Raw genomic sequence first — 7,399 nt, forward strand, 5'->3', positions numbered from 1 at the left:
TCACACACTGCGGGACCTGACAAGAAACAAATTTCCCCGACGCTCAGGATGCGGCAAAAATAGGAAAACAGGTTCGTGTTGACGTTGCAATCATAAATTCCAAACATGGTTCAGTCAGGCAGTGGCAACCCAAACACGAGTCCTGGGGCTGCGAGAGGTGATGAATGTTGTTCATCATCTGTTGTCGTCTTTTCCATTCCTCCCCCCTGCCAGCCCAAAATATTATGGAAAGGAAGTGGACGGACAGGTTGAGGGATGATCTGATCCTGTGTGCGTTTTGTTGGTTTTTAAGAACCCTATGCACAAATTATATCAAATGTGACGTCTTGACTGAGAAAATCCCAAACTTTCACTTATATTGGTTGGGTGTTTGGCTCCACTGTTAACAATACAAGGGACACATCAGGAGGAAGGTGGGTCATACCGGACTTCTCTTTGATGCAAAACCAAGAATATTCTTTATCCCATTTAGTTCAGTTCTTGTGCAGTGGCCATGGGAGGAAAAGTAATTCTACTTCTTGTTGATGAAAACCGGATTACGTTTTGATGGCTTTTCAGAACTCATTTGCACAAATGTGATGTCTTGCTTGACCAAATTCTTCACGTTCACATCATTGCACAAGTGAGTGCCTGGACTTTCCATGGGATGCATTTGGGGTTGATAGTTATCACCCAGTTGACCCATAAGGGATGTTTCTCACCATTTCAAGCCCGTAAACCAAAAAGGTTCTTGATTCTATATTGTTCAGTTCTTATGTACAGGCCTCTGCGGCAAACATGATTCTATTTGAAGGTTTGACACACAGACAACTGATCAGAGCATTTGCATTTAGTTTTTTGCTTTTTTCTGGAACTGTTTTGACAAATGACACCAAACTCAACATCTCATCTGAGGAAATTTTGAACTTTGACTTCATTTGGGGGATGGCACGGTGGACGACTGTTTAGCACATCGGCCGCACAGTACAGAGGTTGAGGGTTCAATTCCGGTCTCCAGCCTTCCTGTGTGAAGTTTCCATGTTCTCCTCCGTAGGTTTTCTGCGGGTACTCCGGTTTCCTCCCACATTCCAAAAACATGCTTGGTAGGTTAATAGAACACTCTAAATTGTCCCGAGGTGTGACTGTGAGTGTGAATGGTTGTTCATCTTTGTGTGCACTGTGATTAGCTGGAAACCAGTTCAGGGTGTACCCGCCTACTGCCCGAAGACAGCTGGGATAGGCTTCAGCATCCCCGCGACCCTCGTGAGTATAAGCGGCTCGGATAATGGCTGGATGCACCTCAATTGGATATGTGCCCGTTTTCTCCACGGTCCACATTCTGAGGGATGCATCAGAAGAGCCTCAAGGGATGATGGGTAATACCCAAGTGACCCATGAGGGTCAGACACTTCCTGCCTCTTCAGCCCTTAGCTGTACAACAAAACAAATTCTTTATCTCTTCTTATTCAGTTCTTGTGCACTGGCCTTTTCGGGAAAAGTGAATCTACTTGAATGTCCATCGTGTGCACCCACTTCCTTTTCTCCTCCGCCAGTTGTGTGCGTGTGCGAGTGTGTGTGCGTAGGAGTACGAGGGTGAAGGAGGACCACTCTGCGTGGGCTGAACAGTGCTCGGGCTTTCTCTGCTGTGGTGTTAATAGGCCTTTCTCTCCTCTCAGTGGGACAGAAAAGCCGCCGTTTGCACAGAGGTAATGGAGTGATGGAGAAGTGGAAGGAATATGTGTGGGCGATCCATGATGAAGGCCTCGCACCTCTTTCCTCTCTTTTAGCTCCCTCTCTCACTTCTCAATGCACTTGCTTTCTCTCTTTTCTCACTCATCAAGGGCTTTGCTGTTGCGTCCACAGACAAAGTGGAAAGCGAGCGCTAAAAGTCCTTGTCAGAGTTGCATATGATGAGCGCATTCGTTGCTCCATCATAGAGACATAAACGCCTGTGCATACTAATTGGACCATTCTAATCATGCAGCTTTTGTCTAGCTTGGCGGTGGCTTTGCGGCCGCATCCAAACACATGGGAGAGTGAAGTCACTCTGTGGGAGAGTAAAATCGCCTGTGAGGAAGACGGGGCAAGCGTCCAGCCAAGCTGCTATGAATTTATTTGTACAGTCACATGACATGAATATTAATTCAAGGGTCTATTTCTTTTCCCTCCCCTAGTTTGGTCAGCAGTTGCGCAGGACAGAATCGTCAAACACAACATCAGGTTTGGCATCTCATTGATTGTTGTTATTTTGGAGAGCAGGTTGCTGATCATTTGTGGGAAGTGGAGGGCTGCCCGTGAAGCCAGTCAAGTTTGTGAGAAGGCCTGGGGGTTAGTTGCTCATTCATCGCCTCCTTCACAACGAGATCCTGCAAAATTACAGTAGATTCAGAATTTGCTTGCCCATTCTTGTTACACAGAACCCAGTTTAGAGGGACATTGCCATAATTGGGTGCACACACCAGAGCAACAGTGAAACCCCCAATCAGTTAATTGGATGTGGGCCAATGCTGGGTCTGGTGTTTATTGTCTAAAATGGGATCCCCAGTATTCTTCACAATGGTGAAGATCCCTCACAGAAATTCCTAACAACCTCTGTTTTACAAAATTCAAATAAAAATGAGTGCAATATTTCACCTAAACATTGCCAAAAATAAACAAATATATGTTAACATGATATGAACGTGCAACTAAAATACAAAAGAAAAGAAAAGAAAGAAAAACATCTAACATCCTAATAGCTCATTGTACTACCATCATATCTGGATCCATTCAAGCACAGTAGATTTTTATGACAAAATGTATCTGCCTGCAAGGTCATATTACATCAACCATGATTTATTTTTCATTCACTCCTGGTGTGAAATCAGTTTCACTTGGAATTGTATGCTTCTATCTAAATTTGACTAGTCAGATGCAACCTTAAATGCGCATTGCCATCCAATAGGTCAGTATCTATGGGCATAACAATTAGGCTAATTACCTCAGAATACTTACAGCTTGGTTTTTTTTAAATAAGGTAATTTAAAAGGTAAAAATAAGGTTTTGGTTCAGAGGCAGATGATAATTTTATCAATCGAGATTTTGTTGCTGATGCTAATTTCACCCTGTCCCAGTTAGACTCGCCTCAACTGGTCAGTGCGATCGATGGAAGCCCCCTAGAGATTGTTACACACCAGACAGTTTCCCTTTCCGTCACTATTTCCGGTCACCATCAGGAGCATATCAGGTTTTTGGTCATCTCTTCTCCTTCTTTCTCTATTGTTTTCAGGCTACCATGATTAAAAGGTCACAACACGCACATAGACTGGGTGTCCGCGTCCATAGTTAGTTGGAGCACTTTTCGTCACGCTCATTGTCTACGTTCTGTGTCTTCAACGTCCCACCTTTCTCCTCCCTTTTCTCCTCCTGATATTTCCTTGGTGCCCCCTTAGTATCACAAATTGGGGGGTGAAGTGTTCAGTAAATCTTGGATGCTTTCCCTTGCTCCCCAGAGCCCCTGTATCTTCTAATAGACCTTTCAACCTGTCAATCCACAAGAAGGCCATGGAGAAGTATATCAGCATTTCTTTGGATGCCGGTATCATCTGGATTCTTTTTTGTGAAAAGTGAAAAGACTTTAGAAGACTAAACGACATCACTCTTACGAATAGGTATCCAATCCCCTCGTTAAGCCCTGCCCTGAGCCCCTCAACCGAGCCACCATTTTCACCAAAGTAGATCTTCGCAACGCTTATCATTTGGTGTTCCACCAAGAGAGGGATGAGTGGAAAATAGCCTTTAAAGGCCCTGATAGACCAAACCAACGTCGGAGTTCGTGAAGCGTCGTGGCATCTGAATGTGGCGTCTTTTTGGTGTAGTGGCCACCGTTGTAGTGTCGTAAACCGTCTGTAAGCGTCTTGGGGGCGTTTACGTATGTTGAATCGGCGTCGCTAGTCGTGACATTAGGTCACTTTGATTGGCTGTTAGCTAGAAAATCAGCGCGCGTAGCACCAACGGGAAGTGACAAAGGCGGAAAAACAGTGAGCACGCCTCCGCTGCCTTAATCTTCGTACAAGTGCAAGAGTGAGGGTTGACAATGTAAGTATTTCACAATACCGTGTGAAGAACGTGATGGTTTACTTCGCGTGGGAGTTCATCATGAGTGAAGAATATAGCTGAATGCATATTTTACATTTTTATAATCCGCCCCCGGCCATCAGCTTTCTGGTTGGAGTTTTCTAACCATGAGAAATGGTGACTACCGCGGCCGATGGTAAGGAAGGGTATTACATCTCATGCATGTGCAGAAGGTACTTTAATGGTCAGCGTCTCTGCCTGTTGTTGTGGTGTATTCCTCCAGCGTGACGTGCCGACAGCCGGCCAGACGCCACAGGGAGTAAGCGTCTGTCACTGTTGGCCAGTGTCTTTTTGGTCTATCAGGGCCTTAATACGCTTTGAATATTTGGTGATGCCTTTTGATCTTACTAATGCTCTAGCCATGTTTCAAGCACTTATTAATGATGTTGTCCGAGAACTGCATAACCAGTTTGTTTTTGTTAATCTCAATGGCATTTTCTCTCGAACTCCAGAAGAACAGGTAGATTAGTTCTACAATGCCTACTAGAGAACAAACTCTTTGTCAAAGCAGAACGGTGTTCCTTCTGTTAGTTTTCTCAGCTATGTCCTCACCCAGAATCTGCTTTGGGCAGATCCAGCTAAGATTGAGGTAGTGGCTAATTGGCAAGTTCCTTCCTCCCGCAAGCAGCTCCAACAGGTCCTGGGGTTAGCAAACTTCTAAAGAAGGTTCATCCATGACTACAGCAAGGTCGTTGTGCCCCTCACCCAACTCACCTCTACAGCCTCTCCATTCGTATGGACCCCTGAAGCTGATGCCGCCTTCAAACGCCTTAAACAACTGTTCGCCTCTGCACTAGTCCTCATCCATCCTGATCCTGCTCCTCAGTTCATCGATGAGGTGGATGCCTCTTTCCATCCTGTTTGGGGCTGTGCTCTCCCAGAAAGTTCCAGGGACCAAAAGGTATATCCATGTGCACGCAAATTGCCACCCTCAGAGAGAAACTACAACCGAGACATTGGCTGGAGGGAGCTAAGAGCTCCTTTCTGGTACTAACAGATCCCAAAACATCACATAGCTGCAATCTGCCAAGCACCTAAATTCCCGCCAGCCTCGTTGGGCCTGGTTCCTGGCACGCTTTAATTTCTCTCTGTCCTATCGTCCAGGCTCATGTAATGTTAAGCCTGATGCTGTCTCCCCTGATGCATGATCCCTCTTCAGAGAGGCAAGACCCCGTGACCGTGACCAAGAATCAGCTCTTCATCCTGGATTCCATCCGCAATGGAGTCACTACTCCAAGTTGGCATGCCATCAATTAATGGCATGCCAACTCTCCAGTTCCTGTGACAACGCTTCTGGTGGCCCCAGATGGCCCAGGATGTCAGGGAGTTCGTCGTCGCCTGTCTCATCTGCTCCCGAGGGAAGTCGTCTCACCATAAACCCATGGGTCAATTGATTTTGTCTGAGGGCTGCCTCCCTCCAATGGAAACCACGTTTTTTTGACCGTGGTTGACCAATTCTCCAAGGTGGCTCTTTTGATTCCATTACCCAAACTTCCCTGCTTCCTTGAGACTGCAGACCTCCTAATGAACTGCATCTTCATTCTTGATGGCATCCCCATTGACATTGTTTCTGACCGGGTACCCCAGTTTACATCCCAGGTATGGCGAGCCTTCTGTAAAGCTCTTGGGACATCCTCAAGCCCGTCTTCAAATCCACGGACATGTTTCCCTTCATGGTCGCCCACCTTTTCAAATTGAGAGGGTCATTAGCCCATCCGCCGTGCGTCTAAAGCTCTCAGTCTCCCCTCCAGGTTACTGTTGTGTCCTTGTATCTTGATGTTGACAGTTGCTATGGCCTTTTTTTTCTGTCACCTTTGTTGTGTCAAAGAGGATTGGGTATGGCCTCATGTCTCACAGTATTTAAGATAGGGTTGCTCAGTTATCCATTGTTCCCCTGCTCTCTGTTGTTACTTGGTATTTTTGTGTCCTGCGTCCAGTCCTGCTATCTGTTGTTATTTTGTATGTCTCTATATAAAGACATTCACTTTTCTGTGTCCTGTCTGTTTCTGGTTCCAACTTCTGCTCCTCACATCATACATGCTGATGATTGAATTCCCCAAAAGTTTAACTTGTGGAGATTTAAGTGCAAACATATGAAAGCAAATCAAACAATGGTTTTTTTGGTTGTTGCATGTATTCGTATTATGCACATAATGTGATGGATGCTGTTTCATTGTCTTCATCTTCTCTGCCTCCTCATGCAGAGGCGTCGCACTCGCAAGCTCTTTGTCCTTGGGAAAGCTTGTTGCGATGATGACAGAAAGCTGCTCGCACAATACGCTCGTCTTTGGGCGTATTGTGATCATTGTAGTGTAGACAAAAGACTTTCTTATAAATGATCCACTATTGTAAACAAGTGGTGCCATCACAAATAAAAAATGCAGTAAATGTCAAGATTTTTCTATTTAAACTTTCCATTCTGTTGAACGTGAGCGGCCAGGCGGGGCATTGAATGGCACTAGTAATAGTTCTTCTGTCAAATGAAATTTGTAGTCATCCTATCAAAAAATATCATAGAGATATTTTGTAAACCTCGATGGTTGGTTGCACAACATGCACAGATGGACCCCTCCTTGAGGCACTGGATTAAGACAGAAAATGTTTTTATTTTCAGAAGTAGAAACAGCAGAATACTCCTGATGAAAATGTGAGTTGCGTGAGTGTAGTTTGATATCAGGAGAAACACATGGGGGGGTTGAGGGGGGGCTTCCCCTCCTTTTCTAAGAGAAGGGTGGTCCCATCATCTTGTCACAGACAGGAAACACTCACCACAAACCAACGTTTTCTCCCGTCCCGACCAGCTACACACACACACACACACACACACGTACATGCACGCGCATATGCACACACATATGGGTGGCATTTACTTTACAAATTATTTTTCACTTCACATTCAAATGTCCACATGAGTGCTATACAAAGTAATATCAAAGAAGGGGTGAACTAGAACATTTGTGTTTGTGATTTCCCTTTACCTTGAGTGAGGAATTCCCCTGCTGGTTTTCCCCATCTCTCACTCCTTTGACTCAAAAGCCTCCAGAGAGTCCAACGAGGGTTATGACTTTCTCGGCTTTGTCTTTGACTTCTCGGATGTCTAAAGGAAGGAACAAGATGGTCTTGCGTCATTTTATTTTGGTATAAAAGACAAAAAAACTCACAGGCTAAATTTCTTCCACTAATGGAGCTGTAAGGGCAAAGGTGTCGCAATACTTTTGTCCATATAGTGCAATGTTTACATCACAACAACCTGGAAAAAAATCACCCAAAGTAGCACCCACATTTCAATTTTGACAGGGAGTTT

General features: G+C 45.0%; 1 long non-coding RNA gene across 1 annotated transcript; it reads right to left on the reverse strand.

Annotated features, from left to right (window-relative positions):
• Positions 1–2,062: 2,062 nt before the first annotated feature.
• On the reverse strand, positions 2,063–7,192 carry LOC147136110 (uncharacterized). The gene is made up of 2 exons (XR_015089686.1): positions 7,074–7,192; positions 2,063–2,345 (listed from the first exon to the last, which is right to left on the reverse strand). It is a non-coding gene; the product is annotated as an uncharacterized LOC147136110 (long non-coding RNA).
• Between the last annotated feature and the right edge of the window lie 207 nt (positions 7,193–7,399).

Source organism: Filicampus tigris, chromosome 14 (genome assembly GCF_054856515.1).
Source record: "Filicampus tigris isolate MCC_2025a chromosome 14, RoL_Ftig_1.0, whole genome shotgun sequence".
NCBI lineage: Eukaryota > Metazoa > Chordata > Actinopteri > Syngnathiformes > Syngnathidae > Filicampus > Filicampus tigris.